Source organism: Arachis duranensis, chromosome 1, assembly GCF_000817695.3.
Source record: "Arachis duranensis cultivar V14167 chromosome 1, aradu.V14167.gnm2.J7QH, whole genome shotgun sequence".
NCBI classification, from domain to species: domain Eukaryota; kingdom Viridiplantae; phylum Streptophyta; class Magnoliopsida; order Fabales; family Fabaceae; genus Arachis; species Arachis duranensis.
The window spans coordinates 31561042-31568410 of NC_029772.3; positions in this window are offsets into that span (position 1 = coordinate 31561042).

Genomic DNA, 7369 nt, shown 5'->3' on the forward strand with positions numbered 1-7369 from the left:
ATTGAATGACTGTGACGAGCTTCAAACTCCTGAAGGCTGGGCATTAGTAACAGACGCAAAAGAATCTAGGGATTCTATTCCAACCTGATTGAGAACCGACAGATGATTAGCCGTGCTGTGACAGAGCATAGGAACGTTTTCACTGAGAGGATGGGATGTAGCCATTGACAACGGTGATGCCCTACATACAGCTTGCCATGGAAAGGAGTAAGAAGGATTGGATGAATGTAATAAGAAAGTAGAGATTCAAGAGGAGCACAGCATCTCCATACGCCTATCTGAAATTCCCACTATTGATTTACATAAGTATTTCTATCCCTTTTATTTTCTATTTATTATTAATTTTTGAAACCCATAACCATTTAATCTGCCTAACTGAGATTTACAAGGTAACCATAGCTTGCTTCATACCAACAATCTCTGTGGGATCGACCCTTACTCACGTAAGGTATTACTTGGATGACCCAGTACACTTGCTGGTTAAGTTGAATGGAGTTGTGGAAAGAAAAAGCTTCTCTAACAGTGCCTGGAACCCTTGTATCACAATTTCGTCCACCAGAGACTCAATCCAACCATGAAAGAGGTGGTCCAAAAAGAGGTAATGAAACTATGGGAAGCAAAAATTATTTACTCTATTTCTGACAGTCCTTGGGTAAGTCTTGTGTAGGTAGTTCCCAAGAAAGAAGGGATGACAGTGATCAAGAATGAAAAGAATGAGCTTATCCCCACAAGAACAGTCACAGGATGGAGAATGTGTATAGACTACATGAGGCTCAACACTGCTACAAGGAATGATCATTTCCCCCTGACTTTCATTGATCAAATGCTTGAGAGATTAGCTGGTCATGCATTTTATTGCTTTCTAGATGGATACTCTGGATATAACCAAATTGCAGTGGACCCTCAAGATCAAGAGAAGACAGCATTCACATGCCCCTTTGGAGTATTTGCCTACAGAAGAATGCCTTTTGGACTTTGCAATGCTCCAGCAACTTTTCAGAGGTGTATGCTTTCAATTTTTTCTGATATGGTTAAAAACTTTATTGAGATATTTATGGATGACTTTTCTGTTTTTGGTAATTCTTTTGAATCCTGCCTTAAGCATTTATCTCTTGTCTCGAAACGGTGTCAAGAATCAAACCTTGTTTTAAATTGGGAAAAATGTCATTTTATGGTTACAGAAGGTATTGTTCTTGGACACCGGATTTCAAGTAAGGGAATTGAGGTTGATAGAGCAAAGGTGGAGGTAATTGAAAAATTACCACCACCAACTAATGTTAAGGCAGTTAGGAGTTTCTTGGGTCATGTAGGATTTTATAGAAGATTTATAAAGGATTTTTCTAAAATTGCTAAACCTCTAAGCAACCTGTTGGTTGCTGATGTTCCTTTTGTCTTTGATTCTGATTGTTTGCATGCTTTTGAAACTCTAAAAGCAAACCTTACCTCTGCTCCCATTATAGCTCCCCCTGATTGGGATCTACCATTTGAATTAATGTGTGATGCTAGTGACTTTGCTATAGGAGCTGTTTTAGGACAGAGGCATGGTAAGCTTGTACATGTCATTTACTATGCCAGTCGTGTGTTAAATGATGCCCAAAAGAATTACACAACTACAAAAAAGGAATTATTAGCTGTTGTGTATGTTGTTGATAAATTTAGGTCCTATTTACTTGGTTCTAAGGTTATTATTTATACTGATCATGCTACTTTAAAGTACCTTCTAACCAAACAGGATTCTAAACCAAGATTAATCAGATGGGTGTTGCTCCTTCAGGAGTTTGATATTGAGATAAAAGACAGGAAAGGGTCAGAGAATCAACTAGCTGACCATCTTTCCAGAATTAAGCCTGAAGCAGGAGTACAACCACCCACAGCTGTGACTGAGACATGTTCGGATGAGTAATTGTTCCTCATTCAGCAGGCTCCATGGTTTGCAGACATTGCAAATTATAAGGCCATGAATTTTATCCCAAGGGAGTACAGTAGGCAACAAGTGAATAAGCTATTGACTAATGCAAAGTACTACATTTGGGAGGAACCATACCTTTTTAAAAGGTGTTCAGATGGAATCATCCGAAGGTGTGTCCCAGATGAAGAAAAACAGCAAATTCTTTGGCATTGTCATGGTTCTGAGTATGGAGGCCACTTTGGTGGTGAAAGGACAGCTACAAAGGTCCTTCAGAGAGGGCTTTACTGGCCGACTCTCTTCAAGGACTCCAGAGCATTTGTAAAGCACTGTGACAGATGTGAAAAAGCCACGAATCTCCCTGCCAACCATGAAATGCCACAGCAGGGGATTCTTGAGGTTGAGTTGTTTGATGTGTGGGTATTGATTTTATGGGACCTTTTCCACCCTCACATTCAAACAACTATATTCTAGTGGCAGTTGACTATGTGTCCAAGTGGGTGAAAGTTGTGGCTTTGCCCACCAATGATGCCAAAGTGGTAATGAGCTTTCTTCAGAGATATATCTTTAGCCGGTTTGGTGTCCCAAGGACACTCATTAGTGATGGAGGAAGCCATTTCTGCAACAGATAGCTGGACTCTCTTCTGCAGAGATATGGAGTCCGTCATAAAGTGGCAACCCCCTATCACCCTCAGACAAGTGGACAGGTTGAAGTTTCCAACAGGGAACTTAAGAGGATTCTAGAGAAAACCGTCAGTGTTTCAAGAAAGGACTAGTCTAGGAAGCTTGATGATGCTCTCTGAGCATACCGGATAGTGTACAAGACTCCCATTGGCATGTCTCCTTATCAGTTGGTCTATGGCAAAGCCTGTCACTTGCCAGTTGAGCTGGAGCATAAAGCTTATTGGGCAATCAGGTATCTAAACCTCGATTTAGAAGCTGCAGGAATTAAGCGAATGCTTTAGTTGAATGAGCTTGATGAATTCCGATATTCAGCCTATGAGAATGCCAAGCTCTATAAGGAGAGAACCAAGCTACTGCATGATAAGAAGATTGCCACCAGAATCTTTGAGCCAGGACAAAGAGTGCTTCTATATAATTCAAGGCTCAAATTCTTTCCCGGGAAGCTGAAATCCAGGTGATCAGGACCATTTGTGGTTACCAGAGCTTCACTATATGGTCATGTAAAAATACAGGAAGAGAATTCTGACAGAAAATTTACAGTAAATGGCCAGAGGTTGAAGCACTATCTTGGAAGTGAGATTGATTGCCAGAGGTCCACTCATCTGCTGAACTAGCAGAACTGACCGTCAAGCTAGTGACGTTAAAAAAGCGCTTGTTGGGAGGCAACCTGATAATTTCGTATCCTTAGTTATTTTTCGTAGTAGTAGTTTTCTTACTTATTTGATTTTTATTGAGTTTTTACTAATTTTCTGATCACGCAGCTATTTTAGAACAGGAACCGGAAAAAAAGGCCACACGACGCGCAAGCGTTGCTGACGCGTAAACGTCAGATGGGTGTGCGTGAAAAATAAATTTGAATAGAGAGTTGTGCGGGAGTGGTGCAAGAACGATGCCTCTAGCACAAACAAACCCACGCGTACACGTACCCCACGCGTGCGCGTCGTTTGTAATTTTCACCATTCATGTGGGCGCATCAGTGACGTGTACGCGTGACCTAAAAAATCGACGTAAAAGAGTGTTTGGGCAGAGAGTTATGCTAGTTTAGGGCAGGAAGTATGATAGAAGCACAAATTTGGTCACGCGGACGCATCCCTGACGCATGCGCATCATTTGACCAAACGACCATCCACGTGTGCGCGTGCATGACGCGAACGCGTCGTATGCCAATATTGGTTCCCTAGCCACGCGAACAGAGAGTTGCGTGTGCACGCAGCTGGCTTCGGGCAAATCGCACAAAAACAAGGGCACGCGGACGCATGCCCGACGCTCACGCGTCATTGAGGAAAATTTGCGACTCACGCGTACGCGTGCCGTACGCGTACGCATCGCTGTGCTGCACAACTTCACTAATTCACCGCCCAGTTTCAATTTTTCTTTCTCCCTCTCCCAATCCTAATTCTCTCTTGTTCTTTTATCCCTTTCTTTTTCTTTCATTATAATATTTGTCTCTTTCTATTTTCAGTTCTTCTTTGCTTGAGGACAAGCAAACCTTTAAGTTTGGTGTTGATGCTTCACTTAAGGGTTTTCTGTTTATTCCTATGGCACCAAAAGGGAGGCGAATCATCTTCACAGAGGAGCACAACCTGAAGAATAAAGCGACTGCTAGGATCACTAAGGTGGTTGAGTTCCTTTCATATTTTTATTCCTCCCCTCTTTTTTATGTTATGTTCCGGTTTTCTGCTATTTTGCTTTGTCTATTGCATGATCCTTCATTAGTAAGAATCCTTAGTCTAGTTTAGTTTTCCCTTAAATTCTTTAATTCTAAAAAGATGTTTCATGTATTACCCACTGAGCTTGAATTCAAATAAAAAAAATACAGAAGTAATGTATTGCATGAGAAATTGAGTTAATTTTATGAGTAATCTTATTTACTTAAATGTGGTGGTATTTTCTGTGATTCTGAATGCATGACATAAACAGTGCATATTTAAATTTGAATCAAAGAATGTTGATGTACAAGGAATAGGAATTTAGAGAATTATTATGATTTCTCTGAAATTAATGAAAATTTAATCCTTGAAGCAAAAGAAACAGCAAAAGAAAAATAAAAGCAAGGTCAAAGGTTCTGAGCATCAATGACTAGGGAGGTCAGACATGATTAAAAGCTCAAAGAGTTGTTTACCTAGTCACATGCTTGTGGTGTTCTTGTGTCAAGTAATCCTTGAGACAAAACATTTAGAGTCAAGATCAATTGCAGAGTACGCCAAAGGCTTTGAGCACCACTGTCTGGGGATAATAAAAAAATTTAATAATAATGAAAATATTTAAAACTTAAAGAGAGTTCCCCAATTAAGTGCTTGTGGTGTTTCTGTATCAAGTAAAGTTTGAGACAAAACATTTAAAGTCACGGATAGGCTCAAGGTGCTAAGCACCAAAGAAAAATTGCTATGTTCAAGGATTAAATTGAGTTACAAAAGATCAGAGAATTCATAATATCATTCGGATTCTAATTCTATATAACAATAACATTCTTCTGATTCAAAGGAGAGTGAGATGCCAAAACTATTCAGGATTGCAGTTGTAAACCCCACTATAAGAAGAGACATGAGCTTAATTGAATTCTCATTCTCATGCAAATTCACATCCTAAGCTTATATTAGTTTTGGTTGCTTGAGGACAAGCAACAATTCAAGTTTGGTGTTATGATGCGTGAGCATCTTTCCTATCTTTTCCTAGTGAATTTGCATCTAATTTATTAAGTTTAATAAAGAATTAATTATCTTTTAGCCAATACGGATGCTACTTTAAGTTTTTTGCAATTTTGTTTATTTTAGGTAAAATTCGGCTGGATTTGATGGAGTTTCTGCAGTACAAGAACAAAAGGAGATGGCAGCGAGGAGCGACGCGTGCACGTGACTAACGCGGACGCGTGATTTGAAGAATTTCACAGTGACGCGTGTGCGTGACCGACGCGTCTGCGTGATTCGCGAAAAAGACCATCGACGCGTACTCGTGACTGACGCGTACGCATGACATATGCCACGTGCAAAAAATGCAAAAAAACGTTGGGGGCGATTTCTGGGCTGTTTTAACTCAGTTTTCAGCCCAGAAAACATAGATTAGAAGCTGCAGAATGGACACAACATGTGGTCCCCACCCATCAACTAAAGACCTGCTGATTATTCTGAATTAAATTCAAATCTTATCTTTAGGAAAAGAGATTCCATTAGTTAACTTATGATGCCATCAGATTAGAACTCTCTACATTTGAGGAGAATCCTATTTTTCTCTGAGTCATGAGCAACTAAACCTTCATTGTTAAGGTTAGGAGCTCTGTCTATTTGTATGGATTGATTTTATTGCTTTTTCTATTTTAATTCATGTATGGATTTATAATTTAAGAATTGTTTTCACTCTTTATCTTATGAATTTGGGTGGAACGGAAGTATGACCCTCTTTCTATTTGAGTTCTTGTGAAACTTGGAAAAGCTCTTTACTTGAACAACAACTTAAAAACATATTCTCCTAAATTTTAATTATCTGGATTTAACGGGATACGTGACATATAATCCTTTTATTTTTGGGTAATTAGAGTTTTTGTGGCATATAAACTGGAATTTGATCATGCAGCTTCTAATTGGAATTAATTGACCAAGGAATTGGCAGTTAATGAATTTTAGAGGAGACTAGAAAGGTCTAAGGAATTAGGATCTAGTCACATATAGTTTACCATAAATTAAATCCTACATGATTAAAATAGTTAGTAAGAAAAGTTAATCCGGAAAAATAGATAACTCTGAAGCCTTAACTATCTCTCCAATATTTTATTTTCAACTTACTTACTTGCGTACCTGCCTTATGATATTTTCAAATTTAAATCTTTTGAATATCTCAAAACTCTTTTCTGCTTACCTAACTAAGCCAATCAAGCAATCATTATTACTTGATCCATCAATCCTCGTGGGATCGACCCTTACTCACGTAAGGTATTACTTGGTACGACCCGGTGCACTTGCCGGTTAGTTTGTGGGTTATAAAATCACCATATTAACGACTCGTCAATCGGAGCTCCGGATCAAAAGTTATGTGAATTTGAAAATCAAACAAGGGTTTGGATATGGCTTCCATTCCCTTCTCATGGTTTCAGCGTGAATCCCATTTTAATTTGGGGAAGAAGGGCTGATTTTCTTCATTAATATGTAGTTGGGTTGGGTCTTGGGTCCCAAAGTAGAGCCGGTTCGATTGGTTTGGCCGGTTCGACCCAATTTTGGGTTAAATTGTTTAAAATTAGTGTCAACATTCTTTTTTTAATTAATTCTACCTTATTAAACCATAAAATTTTATTTTTTAATTTTTTTGATTAATAAATAATTATTTACTAATCTCTCGGATTTTACATGTGATATTAATAGAATAAAAGAATCATTGAATGATTATGAACTCAAAAAAAATCATAATTAAAAATAATTAACCTATATGACTTAAACATATTTACGTATAATTAATAATTGAGAACAAGAAAATTATTAATTAAATAATTAATATATATGTATATATAAATAAAAAATTATTAATTAAAAAGGAATCTTTGATGCTTAGGTATCTTTACTTGTTTTTAGATTTTCTTTTGAATAATTTTTTTAGGTTTGAACTAAAGTTCTTATGTTTTAGTATAATTTTTATGACTAATCATATGTTTGGAGTTGTTTTAGAAGGATTGTATTTTCAAGACATGTTTAAAGCAAATTAGGATGAACTTTATAAGAAAACATAAGTACACTCACAACAGAAGGGAGTCTAGCGCCATAACCAGGCACCTAACTCCAAGGAACCAATGCC